This window comes from Triplophysa dalaica, chromosome 6 (assembly GCF_015846415.1).
Source record: "Triplophysa dalaica isolate WHDGS20190420 chromosome 6, ASM1584641v1, whole genome shotgun sequence".
Lineage (NCBI taxonomy): Eukaryota > Metazoa > Chordata > Actinopteri > Cypriniformes > Nemacheilidae > Triplophysa > Triplophysa dalaica.
This window is the reverse complement of record NC_079547.1, coordinates 13,338,081-13,361,884: the sequence shown is the minus strand read 5'-3', so window position 1 is coordinate 13,361,884 and position 23,804 is coordinate 13,338,081. Positions and strand designations below refer to the sequence as shown.

Here is a 23,804-nt window from a genome sequence, read left to right as displayed (position 1 = left end):
ATTTGGAGATGCTGGGGATTGAACCCAGGACCTCATACATGCGAAGCATGCGCTCTACCACTGAGCTACATCCCCCCACGTCTGCAATGGCATGAGCGTGTTTGTCGTGGAAAACACACGTATTGTGCCGCGGTGCTAGATAGGTCGGAGCGAGGAGCTTTTGAGTCAAGAAGGTGCAATCAACCAGTGCACTTTATTCAGGAAGTAGGTTTAAACCTTGTCTGTGAAACCAAGCCAAAAGGGAAATGCTGTAAGACACTTAGTTCGAGACTCGCCAAGGCAGCTGCTCAACTTCGCTTACAAAAATGAAACGTTTGTAGATGCTGGGAATGGAGCAAAGGACCTCTCACATCCCACAAAGGCCTGTGCTCTATTTGGATGCTCCGCGAAATCTAAACGAAAACACCGTCATAAGCAGACTGCCACCGGTTGAGTGCTTGATGTGATTTCTTCTAGGCCAAAGCCCAATACGAAGCTGATCAACTTTGCTAATGACAAGACGGCAACTGGAGATGCTGGGGCTTGAACCCAGGACCTCATACATGCAAAGCATGCGCTCTACCACTGAGCTACATCCCCAATATCAGTGAGTGCGTTTTATAGAGTAACGGAAAACCCGGCGATTGGGCAGATGTGGCTTACAGTTTTTCTCAATTGTTTACACACATTTTCTGAAAGCATGCCTCATATTCTCAGAACTCTACACACAAATCCAAAAAAACACACACAATGGCTAAAACCCCTCAATTCTCCTGCAAAATGAAACTTTACATTCAAAACAATGTTATTTCTTCTCAAAATGGGAGTTTGTTTTCAAATGACACACACAAACCATCATATGTATAGACATTTATAAGAACCAGCTGAACACTGATGTGCTCAATGTAAAACACTATGATGAATTTAAAACACTTCTTCTCCATTCAACATAATGACTTAGCCCTTCTTTTGGTATAGTGTTACACTTACTGCAGACAGTACAAACATAAGTGTGTTGTAAAATATTGAGAATATTGTTTTTATACTCAGAACACACAAATACACGGTAAAATTGTAGTTTATTTGTCCCGCAAAAACAATGTACACAGTTCGTCCCATTCCCGACCAACATAAAGTTGCACACACACTACATACAAAACAACAGAAGAATTTACTGTATACAGTGTTGAGAGTATGCATCAATTGTGGGACTCACTTGCACATAGTTATATCGCAATTCTTTGTCTCTTTATGAATTGCATTCAAATGGCACCCTGTAGACCTGCTTCATCCTGAGATGATTTCTGCGCAAGACATGGTCCATATGATTGATGCTACAGTGTACCTGCTCAAATGTGACTGTTCTCTTCGCCCAGCCTCCCTCATTGTTAGACCATGGTTGACCACATGATCAACCAAAGTGGCTCGGATCTCATCAGAGATTACGGTCATTGGCCTTCTTCATCCTCGTACTTGTACTCCCGTCCTCCTCCTCCTCCTCTTACTCTTACTCCTCAGGCTCTGACTCTGTTTCCAATGTTGGTATCCATTGCTCCAAAACAGAAGAGCGCACATATTGCCCTTTTATGCTAAAGCTCTGATTGCTAATTGTAAATCTGTGTGACGGGTGTTTGCCCTTGTGATAAGTCAGTGTGCATATTTGAATGGCAGTGTGTTCCTTATGAAAACAAGATATTTTCTGCATGAAAATTGTGCCAAAAGCAGAGAATTGTGTGTAGTGTTTTGAAAAAAGTGTGTTTTAGAACTGCAATTTGAGTGTAAAGAAGGAACTGTGCTTGTAGTTTAGCAGAATTGGTTCATGGGGTTGGTGAATTAGTTACATGTTGTGGTCATTGTGTCTCAAGTACCAGAATTTGTGTGTAAACAATTGAGAAAAACTGTAATAGGTCAGAGCAAGCGATTTTTAGTGTACACGTTCAAATCGTTGAAAATTAGTCTACAACTGGGCTCATGCTTTGTCTGTGGAATGTGTGAGATGGGAATATTGAACGATGCTCAGTTCAAAGATCAACAATGGACCTGCTTGATTTTTTTAATGAGCAGCGTCTTGAAGATCGTGGGATGGAACCGAGAGGCTCATACATGCAAAGATGAAGACAATGGCTTTTTATACTCACGTTTGAAGATACGTTTAGGGAAGCATTGTGCGTTATGTCCGGTAAAGCTGTTTTCGGTTAGAGAGCCTAGACAATCCATGTTAACCGCAAGACTCTTAAGTTCAGCAATGCAACGTCAGACGAGAAACAACTTGGAAATGCTGGGGATTGCACCCAGGACCTCGTACATGCAAAGCATGCGCTCTACCACTGAGCTACATCCTCACACTGCCACGCTGTGCGTTTGTATACAATTATGGAGGAATCTGTGTCATTTAGCCTGCCACTTGAAATTATGCTTTGTCTGTGAAATGCATCATATGGATATATTGAACAATGTTTAATTTCGAACATCGACCAAGCAGCTGCTTGTATTTTTAAACAAGCAACATGTTCGAAACGAGTAATGAAGCCAGAACCTCATACATGCAAGCATGGGCTATGCAACTGGGCGACATCCCCATTAAATTGGCTTCGACCAAGTGTATTTAACACGTTTCTTATCCCCACTGTAGACTTATTACACAATGAGGGCCCGTAACTTCTTGTGTCGGAGCATTGCTTCTTAATTCTCTAATTCTTTCACCGTGCAATCCACACGGGAGCATCTTTGGGTACAAAGAAATAGGTGTTCTCAAGCGATCAGGTCAGCCCAGCTCTCTTTGAAGTGTGCTTAAAACTGCACGTATTAATTGATGATGTGGCTCGTTGGTCTAGGGGTATGATTCTCGCTTAGGGTGCGAGAGGTCCCGGGTTCAAATCCCGGACGAGCCCTGCTTAATTGAGTAATAGTTCGTGGTTGCCAGTGTTTAATCCTCCAGGAGGTTCCTGTCAGGATTGGTTGTATCTGGTTGACACCGGTCGAGTGTTTTGCAAGACCCAAGGTCAGGGGATAGATTGCTCTATATGTCAATGCAAGATGTGTTCAGTTACAGAGCCTAACTAATCAATTTGAGTCTGAAACTTGGCTTTAGCTTTGCGTTGCGAAACCAGCCCATACGGAAGTATTGTATGATCCACTTTGTGTACAAAAGTCTCGGAACAACCCCTAGTAACGAGCGTACTTGGGTCATTACAGTGAGTACAAATCCTAACGCTGCAGCATACAAAGACATTCTAGGGAACTGTGTGGTTATAATTTGATGGCAACCGCTTGTGCAGCGCTGTTTTCTATTCCAACACGAAAGTGCCTCTGTGTAAAAGTCTAGGATCAGAAAGAAATGAAAAACAAAAGTGTCAGGGAAATGATGCAAGATTGGTCGGGGCAAGCTTTTTTCAATTAAGACTGCCCAATCAATGTATTTTAGTCTAAACTAGGCTTAAGCTTTGTCTGCGAAATGTGTGAAAGCGGAATATTGAACGATGCTCAGTTCGATGATCAACAATGGAACTGCGTGTTTTTTTTCAAATATGCAACGTCTTGGAGATCCTGGGATTGAACGCCGGCAAAGCAAAGGCTTAGAGAAGCATTGCTAGTTATTTCTGAGAACGCAGTTTTCGATTAGAGGGCCTAAACATTTTATTTCAGTCGAAAGCCTTTCCTTCTGAAGCCAAGCTCCAGGGTAGTGTTGTAAGAGACTTAAGTTCAACAATGCAGCTGCTTAACCTTCAGATAAGAACCAATTTGGAGATGCTGGGGATTGAACCCAGGACCTCATACATGCGAAGCATGCGCTCTACCACTGAGCTACATCCCCCCACGTCTGCAATGGCATGAGCGTGTTTGTCGTGGAAAACACACGTATTGTGCCGCGGTGCTAGATAGGTCGGAGCGAGGAGCTTTTGAGTCAAGAAGGTGCAATCAACCAGTGCACTTTATTCAGGAAGTAGGTTTAAACCTTGTCTGTGAAACCAAGCCAAAAGGGAAATGCTGTAAGACACTTAGTTCGAGACTCGCCAAGGCAGCTGCTCAACTTCGCTTACAAAAATGAAACGTTTGTAGATGCTGGGAATGGAGCAAAGGACCTCTCACATCCCACAAAGGCCTGTGCTCTATTTGGATGCTCCGCGAAATCTAAACGAAAACACCGTCATAAGCAGACTGCCACCGGTTGAGTGCTTGATGTGATTTCTTCTAGGCCAAAGCCCAATACGAAGCTGATCAACTTTGCTAATGACAAGACGGCAACTGGAGATGCTGGGGCTTGAACCCAGGACCTCATACATGCAAAGCATGCGCTCTACCACTGAGCTACATCCCCAATATCAGTGAGTGCGTTTTATAGAGTAACGGAAAACCCGGCGATTGGGCAGATGTGGCTTAATAGGTCAGAGCAAGCGATTTTTAGTGTACACGTTCAAATCGTTGAAAATTAGTCTACAACTGGGCTCATGCTTTGTCTGTGGAATGTGTGAGATGGGAATATTGAACGATGCTCAGTTCAAAGATCAACAATGGACCTGCTTGATTTTTTTAATGAGCAGCGTCTTGAAGATCGTGGGATGGAACCGAGAGGCTCATACATGCAAAGATGAAGACAATGGCTTTTTATACTCACGTTTGAAGATACGTTTAGGGAAGCATTGTGCGTTATGTCCGGTAAAGCTGTTTTCGGTTAGAGAGCCTAGACAATCCATGTTAACCGCAAGACTCTTAAGTTCAGCAATGCAACGTCAGACGAGAAACAACTTGGAAATGCTGGGGATTGCACCCAGGACCTCGTACATGCAAAGCATGCGCTCTACCACTGAGCTACATCCTCACACTGCCACGCTGTGCGTTTGTATACAATTATGGAGGAATCTGTGTCATTTAGCCTGCCACTTGAAATTATGCTTTGTCTGTGAAATGCATCATATGGATATATTGAACAATGTTTAATTTCGAACATCGACCAAGCAGCTGCTTGTTATTTTTAAACAAGCAACATGTTCGAAACGAGTAATGAAGCCAGAACCTCATACATGCAAGCATGGGCTATGCAACTGGGCGACATCCCCATTAAATTGGCTTCGACCAAGTGTATTTAACACGTTTCTTATCCCCACTGTAGACTTATTACACAATGAGGGCCCGTAACTTCTTGTGTCGGAGCATTGCTTCTTAATTCTCTAATTCTTTCACCGTGCAATCCACACGGGAGCATCTTTGGGTACAAAGAAATAGGTGTTCTCAAGCGATCAGGTCAGCCCAGCTCTCTTTGAAGTGTGCTTAAAACTGCACGTATTAATTGATGATGTGGCTCGTTGGTCTAGGGGTATGATTCTCGCTTAGGGTGCGAGAGGTCCCGGGTTCAAATCCCGGACGAGCCCTGCTTAATTGAGTAATAGTTCGTGGTTGCCAGTGTTTAATCCTCCAGGAGGTTCCTGTCAGGATTGGTTGTATCTGGTTGACACCGGTCGAGTGTTTTGCAAGACCCAAGGTCAGGGGATAGATTGCTCTATATGTCAATGCAAGATGTGTTCAGTTACAGAGCCTAACTAATCAATTTGAGTCTGAAACTTGGCTTTAGCTTTGCGTTGCGAAACCAGCCCATACGGAAGTATTGTATGATCCACTTTGTGTACAAAAGTCTCGGAACAACCCCTAGTAACGAGCGTACTTGGGTCATTACAGTGAGTACAAATCCTAACGCTGCAGCATACAAAGACATTCTAGGGAACTGTGTGGTTATAATTTGATGGCAACCGCTTGTGCAGCGCTGTTTTCTATTCCAACACGAAAGTGCCTCTGTGTAAAAGTCTAGGATCAGAAAGAAATGAAAAACAAAAGTGTCAGGGAAATGATGCAAGATTGGTCGGGGCAAGCTTTTTTCAATTAAGACTGCCCAATCAATGTATTTTAGTCTAAACTAGGCTTAAGCTTTGTCTGCGAAATGTGTGAAAGCGGAATATTGAACGATGCTCAGTTCGATGATCAACAATGGAACTGCGTGTTTTTTTTCAAATATGCAACGTCTTGGAGATCCTGGGATTGAACGCCGGCAAAGCAAAGGCTTAGAGAAGCATTGCTAGTTATTTCTGAGAACGCAGTTTTCGATTAGAGGGCCTAAACATTTTATTTCAGTCGAAAGCCTTTCCTTGTGAAGCCAAGCTCCAGGGTAGTGTTGTAAGAGACTTAAGTTCAACAATGCAGCTGCTTAACCTTCAGATAAGAACCAATTTGGAGATGCTGGGGATTGAACCCAGGACCTCATACATGCGAAGCATGCGCTCTACCACTGAGCTACATCCCCCCACGTCTGCAATGGCATGAGCGTGTTTGTCGTGGAAAACACACGTATTGTGCCGCGGTGCTAGATAGGTCGGAGCGAGGAGCTTTTGAGTCAAGAAGGTGCAATCAACCAGTGCACTTTATTCAGGAAGTAGGTTTAAACCTTGTCTGTGAAACCAAGCCAAAAGGGAAATGCTGTAAGACACTTAGTTCGAGACTCGCCAAGGCAGCTGCTCAACTTCGCTTACAAAAATGAAACGTTTGTAGATGCTGGGAATGGAGCAAAGGACCTCTCACATCCCACAAAGGCCTGTGCTCTATTTGGATGCTCCGCGAAATCTAAACGAAAACACCGTCATAAGCAGACTGCCACCGGTTGAGTGCTTGATGTGATTTCTTCTAGGCCAAAGCCCAATACGAAGCTGATCAACTTTGCTAATGACAAGACGGCAACTGGAGATGCTGGGGCTTGAACCCAGGACCTCATACATGCAAAGCATGCGCTCTACCACTGAGCTACATCCCCAATATCAGTGAGTGCGTTTTATAGAGTAACGGAAAACCCGGCGATTGGGCAGATGTGGCTTAATAGGTCAGAGCAAGCGATTTTTAGTGTACACGTTCAAATCGTTGAAAATTAGTCTACAACTGGGCTCATGCTTTGTCTGTGGAATGTGTGAGATGGGAATATTGAACGATGCTCAGTTCAAAGATCAACAATGGACCTGCTTGATTTTTTTAATGAGCACGTCTTGAAGATCGTGGGATGGAACACGTACAAAAAAACAAAACAAAAATCTTGTGGATTTCGACCTCCTCTCACACACACTCTTCCTTTTAGATTTCTATCCACTGTAGGGCCTCACAAAACAGTGCTCTCTGAACTGGCTTACTGTATATGTTCCCTCACATCATTAGCCACAAGTGTGATCTATTTTGAGTTGTTGTGTTCAAATGGTGACACCTGTGCTTCAATTGTGTTTGACTTTTGTCACCTGTGCTTACTATTATGCAGCACGGGTGCATCACAATGAAAATGTGTTGGCAAGTTGTGTCTCAGCAGGTGAAAAGTGCTTATGTTTTTGCCAAAAGAGGGATTGATTTAATCAGTGGGTTCAGGCAACTAAGCATTTGGTTCAGACAATAGGGTTTAGTGTTTTAGCAATTGAGAAAAACTGTAACCTTGTCAAGTGTACTAAGCACACGGTTGTCATAACATTTACCATGCTTTTACCTGAGGAATAAGTTTAACCTTGTCAAGTGTACTAAACACATGGTTATCATAACATTTACCTTGCTTTTACCTCAATGACTATAATTCAACCCTGTCAAGTGAAGCAAATAAACTGTTATATGAACTTCTCATGTTTATGTTATCTGCTGATCATTAACTTTTCAATCTACAGTGCCTACAAAAATCTTTAAACCAACGGTTCTTTTAAGAGCCATCTATTCTCTTGCCTAACCCCTACTCATTCTCTCTCTCTCTGTCTCTCTCTCTCTCTCTCTCTCTCTCTCGCTCTCTCTCTCTCAGACACACACACACCACACAGGGATCAGAGGGATGAATATGGGCAACTTGTGCCTAAGCGGAGAAGAAAAAAAGGTGCAAAGGCAGTCCCTTCTGATGGTATGTCTTGATACCCCTGAACAAACATGCTGTTGTATTTTCATAGCATTTTTTTCATAGTATTTTTTGTATGTTCAAAATAACAGATTAGACACATTTCTTCTCTGATAATGTATAGCACATTTTTTTACCTCTAGTGTATATTACTTTTCATCTCTAATTATTTATAGCTGCTACCTTCAACAAACCAGCTATGCTTTCTAGGCAAGAAGACTTTGACTACAGTGAGTATTTACACCAACTGTTTTAAGGCAAGCTAGTCATCCAGCTTTAATATTGACCTATTTTTTTACCCACTCATGTAAAGGTGGGATTCCATCTGTGTCAACTCACAATATTTCACCAGTGGTTGAAGATATAGGTTTGTAGATGTTATATGTTATATCTTAAAGAGTTCTAAGTATAATTATTTTTTCCTTATGCTCTAACATGTGATATTATTTTTTCTGTATAGAAATTCTTCATCGAGAGGTAGAGGAGTTGTTAGCTAATACGGAAAACATTCCGTGCTCAAATCCATCTTCCTCAAACACTTGGTCAATTCGGATGGACCAAACGTAGAAGAAGTGGGCGGCTATAAGGCCAGAAATGGTTGAGGCATTATTGACTAGAGAGCACACAAAAGTCAGCAAAGCACTGCAACCTCAAGCCATCAGTTATCCGATGTAAAGACTGCATTCCAAAACAGCTGTACTGTGGAGACTGTGACGTTATGGCACATCAAAGTAAACTTCACAATCGAGAGACATTTGTTGGAGGGATTTTTCAAGTCCATATCCCCAACAACTTTGGTGAAGTTGGACGTTGAAGGCCAGTTCTATTTCGAGGAACAGGGTATGTATTTTAACCGTGTATATTATAAAACTTGGATGACTTGAATCTGTAGTGTGCTATTCTATTTGCTCATAATAATCTGCTTTTTGCCTCTTGAGTCACCTAAGCAAATGTGCAACTGTTCTTCTGACTCCATTGTGGTGTCAGCAGGTAAAAGAGTAATTCTCATAGGAATTGATGGTGAGTCCAATATATGTAGTTTTTTATCATTAATAATAAGATTTTGTTTTCTTTGTCTTTACAATGTACATTTTAATTGTTTAAATAGGTCGCTACAATGTCGATTCCACACTTTACATGTGCAGAGTGCCATACGAGCAGAAACACCAGCATCCCACTTTTGATCAAGTCTGGTTACTGGCCTGCAACAGCAAGCTGTGACACACTATATAGAATCGATGTGTTCATTTCATATGAACACATGAAGCTGACTGCTCCAGGAACGTCTAGACTATCTTTTACCAGTTTGCTGGAATAGAGAACACACTTTTTTGGCCGAGTAATAATTTAATGAATTACTAAATTAGTTATTTTTTACTATTTGTGAAGGAGTCATTTCTCATGTGATTTGTCATCTATTTTGTTCCCAGAATGGAAAGATCTGCTCCGATGCTTTTCAAACAAGTTTTTTTGAATGGAGATACTGCCAGTTTGAAATTGATCAGCTCTGTGGACTGAAAGTGTTTGACTGTCCAGCCTGTTCTCCATTCATGCTTGCCATGTCAGTAGATGGGAACAGGAAAATGTATTGCTTTAAAAGAGGGTATATCTGTCCGTCAAATAACATTTCATGCCAACCTAGCAACTTTTTGTTGAATAACTACATATGTTATTATTTCAAGGTCTGAAGACCATGGCCTGTTCACAGGTGTATTTATCTGTGAGGATGAACAGGTTTTCAAATTCGTGGACTACATAAATGCTAAAACAAAGCATGTAGGTTACAATATTGTTTTGTCTTAAAGTTGTCTTAAATTGTATTTCCGAAACAAAAAATTGTTATTTATGTTATGCCATGAATTATATTCATAACAAATTAAAATATTATCCATAATATGGCCAATACCATGAATTGTCATTTTCTACTGCAGTAAATTAACAATTCAGAAAAACTATTAATGTTAAATTTGTCAGTCTGATATAATATGCACTTTTTTACTTTAATTGGCTACCTGTAATCTTAATAATCTACTTAATCACACTGTTTTCCTTTAATTAGTTAAATTTTGATAGACAGTTGGAAAAGGGGTCTGTGGATCGAGTCAGTGGACTGCAGCACGGGAGTCCTTGCCAAGGAAAGCCAACAAGCTTGATGAGGAGGGAATGGAGGTGGCTGTCTGCCGACATGGTGTGCTGTTGAGAAGCCTTAACATGATGAGGGGCGAAATATTTGCATATCCCTTGTTTCTGCAAAAAGAGCTGACTTCAAGGAATGTGCAGTTCATGTGCACTGATGTTATATGCAAATATTGGCCTTACCTAAAGAGAGTTGTTAATGATTGTCCAGAGCTCTCTCCTCTCCTGGATATGACGCCTTTCTTGTCAGTGATGCACGCAAAGGCACATGCTTGGAAATGTGAGGTAAACTGTTTTTCAAAACACTAATGTACCAGGTTTTGACCTCGGTATTTATGTTTAATATTTTAATAATGTTCAATAACATAATAAAGTTCAGTTACATAATAATTGCTTTTTCTATTCTAAAACACATGAGTTAGGTGTTTAACCTTTTGGTCTTCATACACAAGATTAAGTGGGGTGGTCGGAACCAAGAAGGAGCAGGCACCACCCTGGGTGAAGAGGTCAAACAAGTGAATAGCTTCTTGTCAAGAACTGATATATGCAGTAAATACATGACCAAAGGAGGCAAGTGTTTTTGCAAGAATTTATAATTAAAAGATACCAAAATCAGGTTAAAAGTACTTGCAATTTTATTATTAATTCTATCCATTTTATAGCTAAAGAAGACATGACTACTATCCAGGCCATGGCATGGAACCAACTTAAAATTGAGAACCTTGGAAAAGTGCTTGCTCGAAGATTAGTAAAGGTTTGTGATGACAACAAGTATGCAAATAGTATAGAAAAAAATTTAAGAGTGAGAAAAAAATTCATACCATGCTCACTTCAATTTTTTTTATTAATGTTTATCATGTCCATGTTTTTGAAAAGTAGTATTAATCATGTATACAATATCTGTCATTAGTCTTTATATTGTGTTTTAATTTACTTCTGTTATTCATAAGACAAAAGCAAAAATTCAGGAGGAGTCTGTAAAACTGGATGCAATTAAGACAGAGTTGGCAGTAACAGATGAAAACCTTAAGGACTGGATCAGGGAAATCACACAGTGGGCTGATACAGGTAAGCATGTTGTAGATTACCTTAGCACTATACTTTGTATTAGTCCTTTCAAAGAACAGAACATTGACTCACTGACTTTGGTGTAATGTTTTTTCATTTTATTATCTTATTTCACCAAATGCCCTGCTTTACTCAACAATTGATAATGCGTATATTTTAAGTTTTTTTAAATTGTTAAAATTGTGCTCAATAGCATATCTAGCATATGTTTTACATTTTAGAAGAGAGCACAGGAAGCCATCAGGGGCTGGAAAAGAAGATTGAGACTCTTTATGTGAGCATCAGACAGAGGAAGCAAAATCTTTACAGACAAACAGGTTAAAACATTTTCAAGCTTTTAAGAAACTTTTAACCCTAGGTACCACTTACCTCAAGTTCATATGTTTTGGCTAAATTATATTTTGATAACCCATTCATTCATGTTTAGCACTCATTACGTTAAAGCGTTATGGAATATACAAAGTTAAATTGTGTTTCTAAATATCCCTATGACAATAAAGAAAATACTGTTCAGAATGTTACATTGCATTTGTCTTTTAAGATGGGAACAAGAGAAGACTTAAACTCCGCAGAAGGATTTTGGAGGAAAAAGACGAATTTATTGCAGCTCTAGATAAGTACAATAGGGGAGCACCTGAAAGACTGCAGTCAGCTGATACAATTCTGGTATCTGAGAGTTATGCATGGCCATGGCTGCTGGATGAGCATGGTATGTCTGGTTTATCATTCAAATATTTACTGTATGTAATTTAATGTACTGAACTATAATGTAAACATATTGTGGCTTACCTGCTTAAAGGGTATATTATGTTTATTGTGCAGACGTTTATTTTAGATTTACATGGAAAGGTATAAAAATGTAAAAAGTAAAAAAATAAACTGATACTATTCATTTCATTATTTTTGAAAATATTTTCACAGATAATCTTATCACCAAAAAAAGGCTTTTGATCAACTGATGCTCTTCAAGCGACTTCAGGAAGAGGAGTGCATTGTTCGTAAAGAAATAAAGAATCACTGGAAAAGCCTCAAAATAAATGTTTCTGTTCTAAATGACCTTTCAAGGGATGTTGCTGTTTATATGAAAAAGAACGGTATGTTTCTCATACTTTTTGATTTATTTTTTGTACAGAATAGTAACATAATTTTGTCCATAATATCTTACTATTAAAGGGATAGTTCACCCAAAAATTTAAATTCTCATAATTTTCTCATCCTCTTGTAATGTCAAACCTGTAGGACCTTTTTCAGAACATCCAGACTTAAAATGACAAAATAATTTATTTACATTTTTTTGTGAAATTTACAGACCAGGACTGTTGGCTTTCTGACAGTGGAGTTCTAGGACTTAATTCCCTGCTTAAGAGAAAACTTTACCACCTGAGCGATCACATGTCCTCTGTTCGTCAGCTGTACTGCAGTGTGCTAGACAACAGTTGTGAGCTGTTTGGGAACATAAATGATGATGAATACCTCAGGGAAACTGCCGTGGATAAGGAAGATATGCAGTATGGTTCTGATTACGAAGATGATGAGGAGGATAAAGATGAGGAAAACGAAGAGTCATAATTCCTAAGGGACTAATAAACTACAGTTGCGGTCCACTACTCTAATGATGGTCAAATTAATACATAGCTAGAATGACAAAGACAGTCTCTCCTAAATTGTTAATCTTATGTCCTGCTTTATTTTATTATTGTTTACATTTCTTCTTACTGTCTCACTGAAATTGAAGATTGACCTTTTATTCTCTAACATTTAGCCATAACAAATTGCAAGCTAAATGTATTGTTAAAAGCAATCTAATAATATAACAAGTAACAACTTATTGTGTGATATTTATTTACTGTCTCATTTAATTTTCGATTAATCAGAACTCTGTTATTTAGAACATTGAAAAGATATTGAGTAATTGTAGTAACTGTTCAGGTTGGTATGTTGTTGAACGTGCTGAACACTGTTATATTGAACCTACCCAGATTGACTGCTTTAATTAGTTTCAGATTGTTGTATTGAACTCTATAACAAATTATGTTTATGCTCTCTGTGATTAATGCAATTTGATTGCTCAAAGCAGTTTCAGGAATGCCCTGTTCTGCGCTATATAAACTGTTCACTTTGTGGAAATAAATGAGCTTGATACAACTACACTTGGTGTTTGTCTCGTGCTCCCAGAGCTCTGCTGAAGACATCTCTTACAGCATCCAACTTTTATTGTATACTTAATATTGAAGGATGATCCAAACACATAAAGATATGTTCATCTTACAGCTATGTTATTACAATGTGGTTCGATTTGAATTCAGATTTTTTTAAATGGCTTATTGTAACAAAATGTTTTCTTGTCTTTTTATATTGTCTTTGAATAATAGAATAAGTAACCAAATTTATGTCATAAGACGTCAACCAGTTTTTTTATGAACTGTACAGCATGCATGTACTGTATGTTTACTGTGACCAGCATGTTAAAAGGGTGTCTGAACCTCATTGCTCTAAGAGCAGTAATAAAATATCTACATATTTGTTTCCATCTTTCCCTTTATAGACTTGCACTTGCATGCAAGTATTTAAAAGAATATATAGCAATTTATTCATTAACCATTAAAAATAAGATCTTGTAAAAAATGGCCATATACTGTATGGACAAATAGGCACTACTTCTCATGTGCTTGGGTGTGTTCTGCATTGCTGCGCAAACCCTTTGAGCATATGACATCAAAGTACCACGACATCAGACTGTTCTGCATGCTTCCGAATCACTCTCGCTGTACTTTGATGCAAAATCCTGATTGGTCTGTGCAGCGCTGCATTAGTTCAAACACCCCTGTTGGCTCCATAGTATCTTTCAACACGCATTAAAAAACGTTCCACGTTGCAATTGATATTTTGTCGCTACTGCAATGGCACTAATGTAATCAGCTAACAATGAGGTATTGCATTGGTGAGATAAATTATTCTCTAACAGAAATCCTAACCCTAAGCATGTAATTTTCATCATAGGTATACCTCAACTATGAGAGACAAAATAAAAAAAAATCCAGAAAATCACATTGTAGGATTTTTAATCAATTAATTGGTAAATTCCTCTGTAAAATAAGTTTTTGGTCACCTACAAACAAGCAAGATTTCTGGCTCTCACAGACCTGTAACTTCTTCTTAAGAGGCTTGTCTGTCCTCCACTTGTTGCCTGTATTAATGGCATCTGTTTGAACTCGTCATCAGTATAAAAGACACCTGTCCAGACCTGCACCAGGCTGGGAAGACTGAATCTGCAATAGGTAAGCAGCTTGGTGTGAAGAAATCAACTGTGGGAGCAGTTATTAGAAAATTGAAGACCACTGATAATCTCCCTCGATCTGGGGCTCCACACAAGATCTCACCCCGTGGGGTCAAGTTGATCAAAAGAACTGTGAGCAAAAAACCCAGAACCACACGGGGGGACCTAGTGAATGACCTACAGAGAGCTGGGACCACAGTAACAAAGGCCACCATCAGCAACACACTGCGCCGCCAGGGACTCCAACCCTGCAGTGCCAGACGTATCCCCCTACTTAAGCCAGTCCTGTCCAGGCCCGTCTGAAGTTTGCTAGAGAGCATTTGGATGATCCAGATGAGGATTGGGAGAATGTCATATTGTCAAATGAAACCAAAGTAGAACTTTTTGGTAAAAACTCAACTTGTCGTGTTTGGAGGAATTCAGCTGAGTTGCATCCAAAGAACACCATACCTACTTTGAAGCATGGGGGTGGAAACATCATGCTTTGGGGTGGTTTTCCTGCAAAGGGACCAGGTCGAATGATCCATGTAAAGGAAAGAATGAAAGGTGCCATGTATCGTGAGATTTTGAGTGAAAACCTCCTTCCATCAGCAAGGGCATTGAATATGAAACGTGGCTGGGTCTTTCAGCATGACAATGATCCCAAACACACCGCCCGGGCAAAGAAGGAGTGGATTCGTAAGATGCATTTCATGGTCCTGGAGTGGCCTAGCCAGTCTCCAGATCTCAACCCCATAGAAAATCTTTGGAGGGAGTTGAAAGTCCATGTTGCCCAGCAACAGCTCAAAAACATCACTGCTCTAGATGAGATCTGCATGGAAGAATGAGCCAAAATACCGGCAACAGTGTGTGAAAACCTTGTGAAGATTTACAGAAAACGTTTGACCTCTGTAATTGCCAACAAAGGATATATAATAAAGTATTATGATGAAATTTTGTTATCGATCAAATACTTATTTTCCAACATAATTTGCAAATAAATTGATTAAAAATCCTACGATGTGATTTTCCGGAATTATTTTCTTATTTGTACATATGATGAAAATTACATGCCTCTCTAATCTTTTTAAGTCTTTTTAACTTTTAAGTGACTAAATACTTTTTTGCCCCACTGTATGTCAGCCAATGTTTTCCCTTTCCAAATTATATTATGACAGGGTCTTATAGGTAATGTACTTTAAATGTTTTGCTATTAAGTAGACAAATGATGTCTTTAAAAACAAAAGAGACATCTAAATATCTGAGACATAGCTTTCCTGTAGCTCAGTGGTAAGAGCATTGCGGTAACAACGTGGGTTCGATCCCAGGGGATTGCAAATAACTATGTAAAATGTATAGGATAAAGCAATGTAAGTCGCTTTGGATAAAAGCGTCTGCTAAATGCCTAAATGTAAAATATCTTCATTATGCATGCCTCAGGGTTCCTCAAATCTTACCCTCGAGGTCTGGAGCACTGCAGAGTTTAGCTCCAACCCTGATCAAACTTGCATAGCTGTGATTTTCTAGTGATCCTAAACAACTTGATCAAGTTGTTCAGGATCACTAGAAAATCACAGCTATGCAAGTGCTCTGGACCTCCAGGGTAAGGTTTGAGGAACCCTGCAAGTCTAGGCCAATGTCATATTTCAGAGGCAGGCTGAAATTTACTATTTTAATGTGAACACTTTTATAAATGTATGCCACCTTTGTATGTATAACCATAATATGGAAGCTTGATTCCGCCAGTGTAAGAAAAAATTAATACGGATATTTCGACTTTATATCTCATAATTATGAGTTTATATCTCAGAATTCTGACTTTATATCTCAGAATTGCGACTTTATATCTCAGAATTGTGACTTTATATCTCAGAATTGTGACTTTATATCTCAGAATTGCGACTTTATATGTCAGAATTGTGACTTTATATCTCAGAATTACGACTTTATTTCTCTTACTTTTGAGTTTACTTCTCGCGTTTCATGTTTTCTTTCACATCCAATTGATGGCGCGCCTGTTATGGGATCAGAATCCCATATCCTGTCCGCGGACAGCACTTGAACCGCATGGTTAATGCACACCAGGCGCCTACGAACAGAGCTGTGGATTACATCTTGCGGCGACGAGGTATATTACAATGATTTAAATTCAATTAAAAACCGTCATATAGCAAATAAAATGTGACTAAATCCAACCAAGTAGCTTTGTGTTACCTTGTGTCAGTATGATAAAGGGCCAAATCTTACGCCATCGATCGCGTTGCTCTAGAGTTTAGTTGATGCTTTTTCAGTACAATCTTACTACTAAATAGATCGATTCAAATTAAGGTACGCTAGACAATGCTTTTTTAAATCTGGTCATTTTGTAAAAGAAAATGAGCTAAATATGATGTTGTGTGAACACTTCCGAAAATTAAGCATGGTTTTACTAGTTAAAAATGCATGCTTACTGTTTAACCATGGTTAAAACATGGTTAATTCTCATGAGGGATATGATGATGAGTGAGTTAAAATGTGAAAGGGTAACAATTCAGTATAGGGGGGCATTCTCTCACTATTCACAAGTTAGTATGCCTACTATTTGTATATCGGCGGTTTATTCGAATTTATAAAGAACATGTTCTCCATGACGAGACTCAACATCCCTAATCCTACCCAATACCTAAACCTAACAACTACCTTACTAACTATTAATTAGCAACAAATTAAGGATTTATTGAGGAAAACGTCATAGTTGATGGTGTGTTAATAGTGACAATTGCCCCCTATACTGAAGTGTGAACTTTGAAACTTAAAAATTGCACCAAAAGCTGTAACCATAGAATAATTAGATTGATTATTTGGTTATTTGTGTTCAATACATATTGCCATGGCTAGCTTGCATAAATCTAGGTTAATAATGCCATATTAGGCATAATAATGCCTGCCTTTCTCAGTTTGTATTAATCATTTTCATTAAAATAGCATTGCAGAATGGAAGACCTTATCCTTTTTCTCAGGGAGAGGAATATCCCGGAGTCCGCTATACAAAGACCGCAGGAAGACAAGGTAATACTGAAACAAACAAAATGAATTAGGTTAAAATGACAGTTTGCCCAGGAATGACAATTCCTGTGATCCACTGAAGCTCACATGAAAGAGAGAGCCTGAGACAGAGAGTGATGAGAGAGAAGTTCCTGAAGGTTACCCAAAGAGAGTACCCAGAAAAATGTAACAATTCCGAAGATTATTCTCGATTTACATTAGGGTAAAATGAAAAAGAAGTGAATTATAATAATAATTAATTACATTTATATAGTGCTTTTCTGGACACTCAAAGCGCTTCACATGGGGGGGAATCTCCTCAACCACCACTAATGTGCAGCATTCAACTGGATGATTAAATGGTAAATGGATCCATGGTTAAATGGATCCAGATAAGAAGAAACAGTAAAGAACAGCCAAATCAACGTTTAGATTTACCAGTTATGTTAGGTGCACCTACAGTAACAGTTCATCTTCTCAAACTGAAACACATTTAACAAATGTATTCAAACACATTATATTTACATACAGTATTTACAGTTTTGATGTGGGCTAGCTGTCAGCGTTGCTATAATGTAAGGTTAACGCTAAATAATAACTTGCATTTCAGTTAAGTGTTCACAAAGAGCAATAGCATCAGAGCTTAATGTCTTATTAAATGCTTTCATAATCCATTGCGGTTAAATTTGATTGTTTTTTTATCTTTAGAGTATTTTTTTGGACTCGCCATGTGCAGTCTGGCTTTCAACATGATTAAATCAAGCTGTTTTTTACTGATGATGACAACAATCCTAACATATTTTACTAAGAAAAGCTTTAATGTTTGACTGGCTGTTGGCTATAATGACAGGTGGAAAATGGAAAGAGCTTGCTCACACCTCCTCAAGGACTCACCTAAATTTTACAATTGTTTAAAATCAATCCTTCTTGTAGATTGCCTTATACATGTTTATGCAAATACGTATGTATGTATGTATACTAAAAAATATTTTATTTGTAGATTGATGCCAGTGTTCTTCTGCTAATGACGGATGAACAGATGAGAAGCTTTTTGCCTTCCTATGGAGACAGACTGGCAGTGATGGGATATTGTAGGAGGCAGAAAAGTGAACCCACTCACAGGAAGTCAAAGCTATTTGAGCGCCTCAAGTCAAAATTACACAAAAGACAAAGAACAGATAATTCATAAACTGATCAGCAAACAACTACAAAAAAGACTGTTCAGCGACAAAGAAAAGTGGAGATTGGGTGGATGCACCATGATGGAGAAGGCTTTGTTCAAATGAGAACTAAAAAAAGGAGGTGGAACATGAAAGCTGAGTGTGCCAAGAGGCTTGAAAAAAAAGAACTGATTGAAGAGGCAATTCGGTTATTTTTCCAAAATGGGAAGAATGCACATGGCAGCATTTCTGAATTTGAAGTAGACCTTATGAATTATCAGGAAATGTCATTAGATGAAAACAGTACAGTGGCGGAACTGTATGATGCATCAAAGCTCACAATGATAAGGTTCTACCTCACAACAAAAAAGAGGGGAATGGATGCTGTTGAGGAAATATCAGATACAGATGCAGACACAACAGATGACACAAATAATCAGGATCAGAATCTCCCCACTTCTTCAAGCACAATATTTCAATCTTCAGATGCCTTGGATGTTATTTTTGTGGAAAGCACTGGATTAAGCTCATTCAGGGATGATGTGTCTCATCTACATTCCATGGAGGATCTGAATGTTACCTACGACCTAAATGTTTCTTTTCAGAGTTCCTCAGCAGCCTTAATAGATGCAAGTGATGATGTAGTGACAGTATTCACCGAAGACATCACTGCGATAGATGAACAAAATTTAGAGGACACGTTGCCTCTAAGCCTAGAACACAAAAAAAATTATTGTTGTCCACCGTGGACAGATTTTTTCTGAGTTTATTGCACACTTCTGTGATGAAAGCCTCACACACATGGAGAATGAAGTAGAAGTCAAGCTGCTTCTCCCAAATGGGCAGTATGAGATGGGTCAGGATGCTGGTGGAGTTTTCAGAGATTGCCTATCAGAATTCTGGCATGAATTTTATGAACAGTGCACACTCGGCAACAACTTTAAAGTACCCTTTCTACGGCATGATTTTGGAAAGCAAAAGTGGGAAAGTGTTGGCCGAATAATATTTTGGCTGGCAAAAGAAAAGTATTTTCCAATAAAACTTGCACTGGTTATCTTGGAGCAAGCAATACAAGGATCTGTGAGAAGTGATCTGCTCAACAACTTCTTCAAGTTTGTCTCAGAAAATGAATGTGCTGTCTTAGAAAATTGCAGAACAGACTTCTATGTCAACCAGGAGGAATTACTAGACATCATGGACAACTACAGTTGTCGAAAAATTCCAACTGCAGAAAACTTTGAGCAAATTCTGCGAGAACTGGCACACAAGACTTTCATTCAAGAGCCTGCCTATGTTCTTGAACAATGGGCAAGCATTCTTTAACCTCTGAGGAGAGACCTTGATGAAATCGAAGCAGTATATGCGGCACTACTCCAACAATGAAAAAAATTGTGACATCTCTAAAGTTTCCTGAAGAAATGAATGCTAATCAAAAGGAAATTTCAAAGCATTTGACAACATTTCTGCGGCAGTGTGACACGAAGAAAAAGTCCTTGTTCCTGAGATTCTGTACAGGCTCGGATTTGTTTATAGTATATAAGTATATTTTTGCCAATACAGCATACTCTTTGTTAAGGAGGATATACCCAACACCATACAATAAAAGTACCAGTAGAATGAAAAAAAATGCTATGTTTATCAGTTAAGCAGGTAAAGAATGGTAATAGGCAGTCAAATTAGATTGCCTCGACTGGTCCGAGGTTACTTGAAGAGAAAGAAGTCTGGCTGTAATTCAACACCATGAGGTAAAAATGAAATGTCCATTTGAAATTTGCCTAATTTTGCCTATACAGTGAATACTGTACATTATTTTGGTTATAATCTAGTCATCCATTTCCAGTCCATGAAGCATCTGTTGGTGAAGTCTCAGGTAAAAGTCTGTAATTTCATAAACATCATTTGTCATGACAAGGTTATGTTCAGCCATCAGTTCCACACAAAGTTGAAAGACATCCTCATCACAAGGGCAGTCTTTAAATATACAGTCTTCTCTGCAAATGCTCAGTTTTGTTTGATCAACTGGATATAAGAAATTCTGCACTCCATATAAACTGGGAACATCAAACATTATTGAAGGTCGACTGCTGGGAGCACGTGGGTTGTGAGTTGGCCTTATCCTGTGGCAATTCCAGGCACTGACTGTTTCATCAAGTTCCTCCTTCATAAAGGAAATATATCAGACGTGATTTCTTTAAGACTGCAAGGGAAGCTCAGCTTCCCCTATAATTGTCAAAAATGAATGGTCAAATATATGTACTATTATGTTAACATTTTATTGACTAAAAATGCGTTAAACACGTTCATCTCGAACGAAAACAATTTCGTTCAGAATCAGCTACTTGGGTCGGCTGACTCGATTTCCTTCTCATTCATTCCCGTAGTGTACAGTGCATTACTATGTTGAAGCCCAGCGTCCATTGACTTCAATGGGATGATTTAAACAGTTTTTTTTCAGTGCTTAGAAACAAGACGGTCATTGGATATTGCTGCGATTATGTCCCGCCCACGGACGCTCAGCGTCTCTGGGATGAACGGAGGAGTGGGCTGGCCCGGACTACGAGCGTCTGCGTGATGATTGGAGGGTCTGTCATCTCTTTTTAATCCACTTTTATGTCTTAAAACGCTCGTTTTTTGGGGTCGACAGCTTATAAAAACTTATTTCTTGTTTTTTTTTTTGCTTGTTTGCTATACACATTGTCACATATCAGCTTTAAGACATTGTTTTTTTTTTTTTGCCAAGGAGGCGGCAGCTTCTCGCAATGAAAAGAGACGGTTGTGTGGGCGTGGTCTTCAGATTATGACGCGTATCACTCTGTGTCTCCATTTCCAACTCAGTCCCATCGCGGATTTTGCATGTGTAGTCGAAAGACAAACTGCTGCAACCTTCATCGTATATTTCACACCACATTCATTGTTTCAGTTTAACATAATTCCCACATTTCCTCCCGTTGAGTTAAATATATATATATATATTAGATAGTTTGTTCATTAATTCATATAGTCTGAACTAGCCAGCTAGCAAACTGCACACGATGGCAGACAGTGCTAATACTGTCGACCTGATTTGGCAAAGGGACGTAGGGCAGAATTTACATATAAATAAATGGACAATTTTTATGATTTAGGCCGAAAATGTGCTTCCCCTCTTTAAAAGATCAGCAGCCGCCACTGAAATATATAGATATTATATATTATATATTTTTTTTTAATATCATGTTACTATAATACTTTTAAATTAAAATCTTAGATCATACTACTCTGCAAGTGATCTCAATGTGATACTGTACCTGAATGATATGTTGAAAGCAAAACTGAATTAGAGATTTGTCAATAAAGCTGCCAACAAAGTGTCCGTCTTCTTTAAGTTGTTCAAAATGATCCATCCAAAATTGAATGCATTGGCTTCTCAGCGTTGACCACCATCATTCAATTCTTTGATTTCCAGTGCTTGGACCAATTGTGACACATTCTGCATTTGCAGCTTCTCTGAAAAATATCTGCATTTCTGCTATATGATTATTTTCAGTTCCGTGGTCAATTCGGATTCTTTGAGGGTAGCCGTTATTTTCAGCAACAGCATTTACAAAATAACCGGCAATTACTCGTGGGTCATTGTTAGTTTTGTTGGCCTCAAGCCAGATGATTTTTCTGGAAAAACCATCGATGCATCCGTTTATACATATTCCCTAAGGTTATAGTTTGTCATAACCGTCAATATGCCAAACATAATTTGGACCACGACTGTTATACACTCGTCGACGCAGACGGCCACGCGAACGAAGATCCACCCCTTGTCCATGTAACAGGCGCATCAACTGGCGGACAGTTTCTCTGTCCGTGATAATCCCAAACATCCAGCATTTTTGATGCATCCATCGATAGCCATGTTGACGTCCAGATGTTTGGAGTTGTTGGTGAATAAAATATGCCACTTCGGCAACATCCGTTTTATTGCGTCTCCGCCACAACCGATTCCTCTGTAACGTTCTTTCAAGAGTCCGGAGGCTTATTAGTTTTATATTGTGTGACTCCTCCAATAAAATCAATATTTCTCTATTTGTGAAACCACAACGAAAATAATCCTCTATAATATTATCCATTCCATTCAGCAAGGTTGACGATAAGTATAGGCCTGGTGTGCAGTAACCGACGCATCACATGCGCGTCCAAGTGCTGAACACGAACAGGCGAACAGGCGCGCTAACAGGCGCGTGGATGTGACAGAAAAACATGATGTGGCCTGTGGGTTTGAGGCACTTTTTTCTCTGTCTCTCATCTCCCTCTTTCTTCGCCCCCGCTCGCTTTCACTCCTCCTCGTATCGCTACGTCATCTAATGTGGGTGGGAGAGGTCGGTAATTGGTAACAGGCAGGTGTATAGATACCTGTGGTCCTCATCCTGTAGCGATAGACTGAAGTTAGCTGCTAACGTGTTGGAGTGCAGCAGTGTTCCGGGGTGCGTTGGTAGCGCAAGGGGTTGCATAGTGATTGCCAACGGCGCTACTGTTTGGGTGTGTGCGCTTCCGAAACGCGTATAGAATGTCTGGACTGACGAGCACAGAGGAGGTACACTTTTATCTAGCTCTTTTAGCGTATCCTGTTCGTTTACTGGGTGTAATAGGGCTCTGTTGTTATGCTCGCCAGCATTTGTGACGGGTGAATGCGTGAAGCGTCGGAACACTGTCTACTCACCCAATCGCTATTGCAGAAAGGTATGTTATGGTTCTGATTATAACGTATTGGGCAAAAGTAAAGCATTCATTCGATTAATGGGCCTGGTGTTCAGCGTGTGTGTGTTAGTAGCTATATGTATACCGATTTTGAATTTTAGGCATATAGAGCTCACTCATTTAGCACGACGTTTGCAGTGTACTGCTGTGAAGTGTGTATTCTTAGAAATAGCTCAAAGTTGTTGTTGTGCAGAGAGTTTGTAGTGTTTGTTCTACTCTAAAGTGGTGTGCCCTAGCTCACGTGTGGTACTGAAACTTAGGCCTGATCAACTTGTACTTCGGTGGCCCACCCCCTTATGGCTTAGTGTTATGTCAAGTGATGAATTGGTGTGTGTTATTTATTGAAACCCAAAAGCGACTCAATGTTTTACTGTAACAAAAATAAAGATTGTACTTTTCTACTTTGTTAGCCAAGCCTGTGCGTGCTTCTTGTAAATATTCCCCTTGCTCTTACCAGTCTGGTCCAAGGGGTGGCGTAGTCACCACTGCTATAGCCGTCAGAGGCTACAATTGGCGTAGTCGGCAGGGTACATTTGTGTCGCAGGACAGTCTATTTTAG

General features: G+C 39.4%; 8 non-coding genes across 8 annotated transcripts; 2 read left to right on the top strand and 6 right to left on the bottom strand.

Annotated features, from left to right (window-relative positions):
• Positions 1-3: 3 nt before the first annotated feature.
• Positions 4-75, bottom strand: trnaa-cgc (transfer RNA alanine (anticodon CGC)). Its single transcript has one exon. It is a non-coding gene; the product is annotated as a tRNA-Ala (tRNA).
• A 432-nt stretch (positions 76-507) lies between these two features.
• trnaa-ugc (transfer RNA alanine (anticodon UGC)) lies at positions 508-579 on the bottom strand. The gene has a single exon. It is a non-coding gene; the product is annotated as a tRNA-Ala (tRNA).
• A 2,219-nt stretch (positions 580-2,798) lies between these two features.
• Positions 2,799-2,870, top strand: trnap-agg (transfer RNA proline (anticodon AGG)). The gene has a single exon. It is a non-coding gene; the product is annotated as a tRNA-Pro (tRNA).
• An 851-nt stretch (positions 2,871-3,721) lies between these two features.
• trnaa-cgc (transfer RNA alanine (anticodon CGC)) lies at positions 3,722-3,793 on the bottom strand. Its single transcript has one exon. It is a non-coding gene; the product is annotated as a tRNA-Ala (tRNA).
• A 432-nt stretch (positions 3,794-4,225) lies between these two features.
• Positions 4,226-4,297, bottom strand: trnaa-ugc (transfer RNA alanine (anticodon UGC)). The gene has a single exon. It is a non-coding gene; the product is annotated as a tRNA-Ala (tRNA).
• Positions 4,298-5,276: 979 nt separating this feature from the next.
• Positions 5,277-5,348, top strand: trnap-agg (transfer RNA proline (anticodon AGG)). The gene has a single exon. It is a non-coding gene; the product is annotated as a tRNA-Pro (tRNA).
• Positions 5,349-6,199: 851 nt separating this feature from the next.
• Positions 6,200-6,271, bottom strand: trnaa-cgc (transfer RNA alanine (anticodon CGC)). The gene has a single exon. It is a non-coding gene; the product is annotated as a tRNA-Ala (tRNA).
• A 432-nt stretch (positions 6,272-6,703) lies between these two features.
• On the bottom strand, positions 6,704-6,775 carry trnaa-ugc (transfer RNA alanine (anticodon UGC)). The gene has a single exon. It is a non-coding gene; the product is annotated as a tRNA-Ala (tRNA).
• Positions 6,776-23,804: the final 17,029 nt, after the last annotated feature.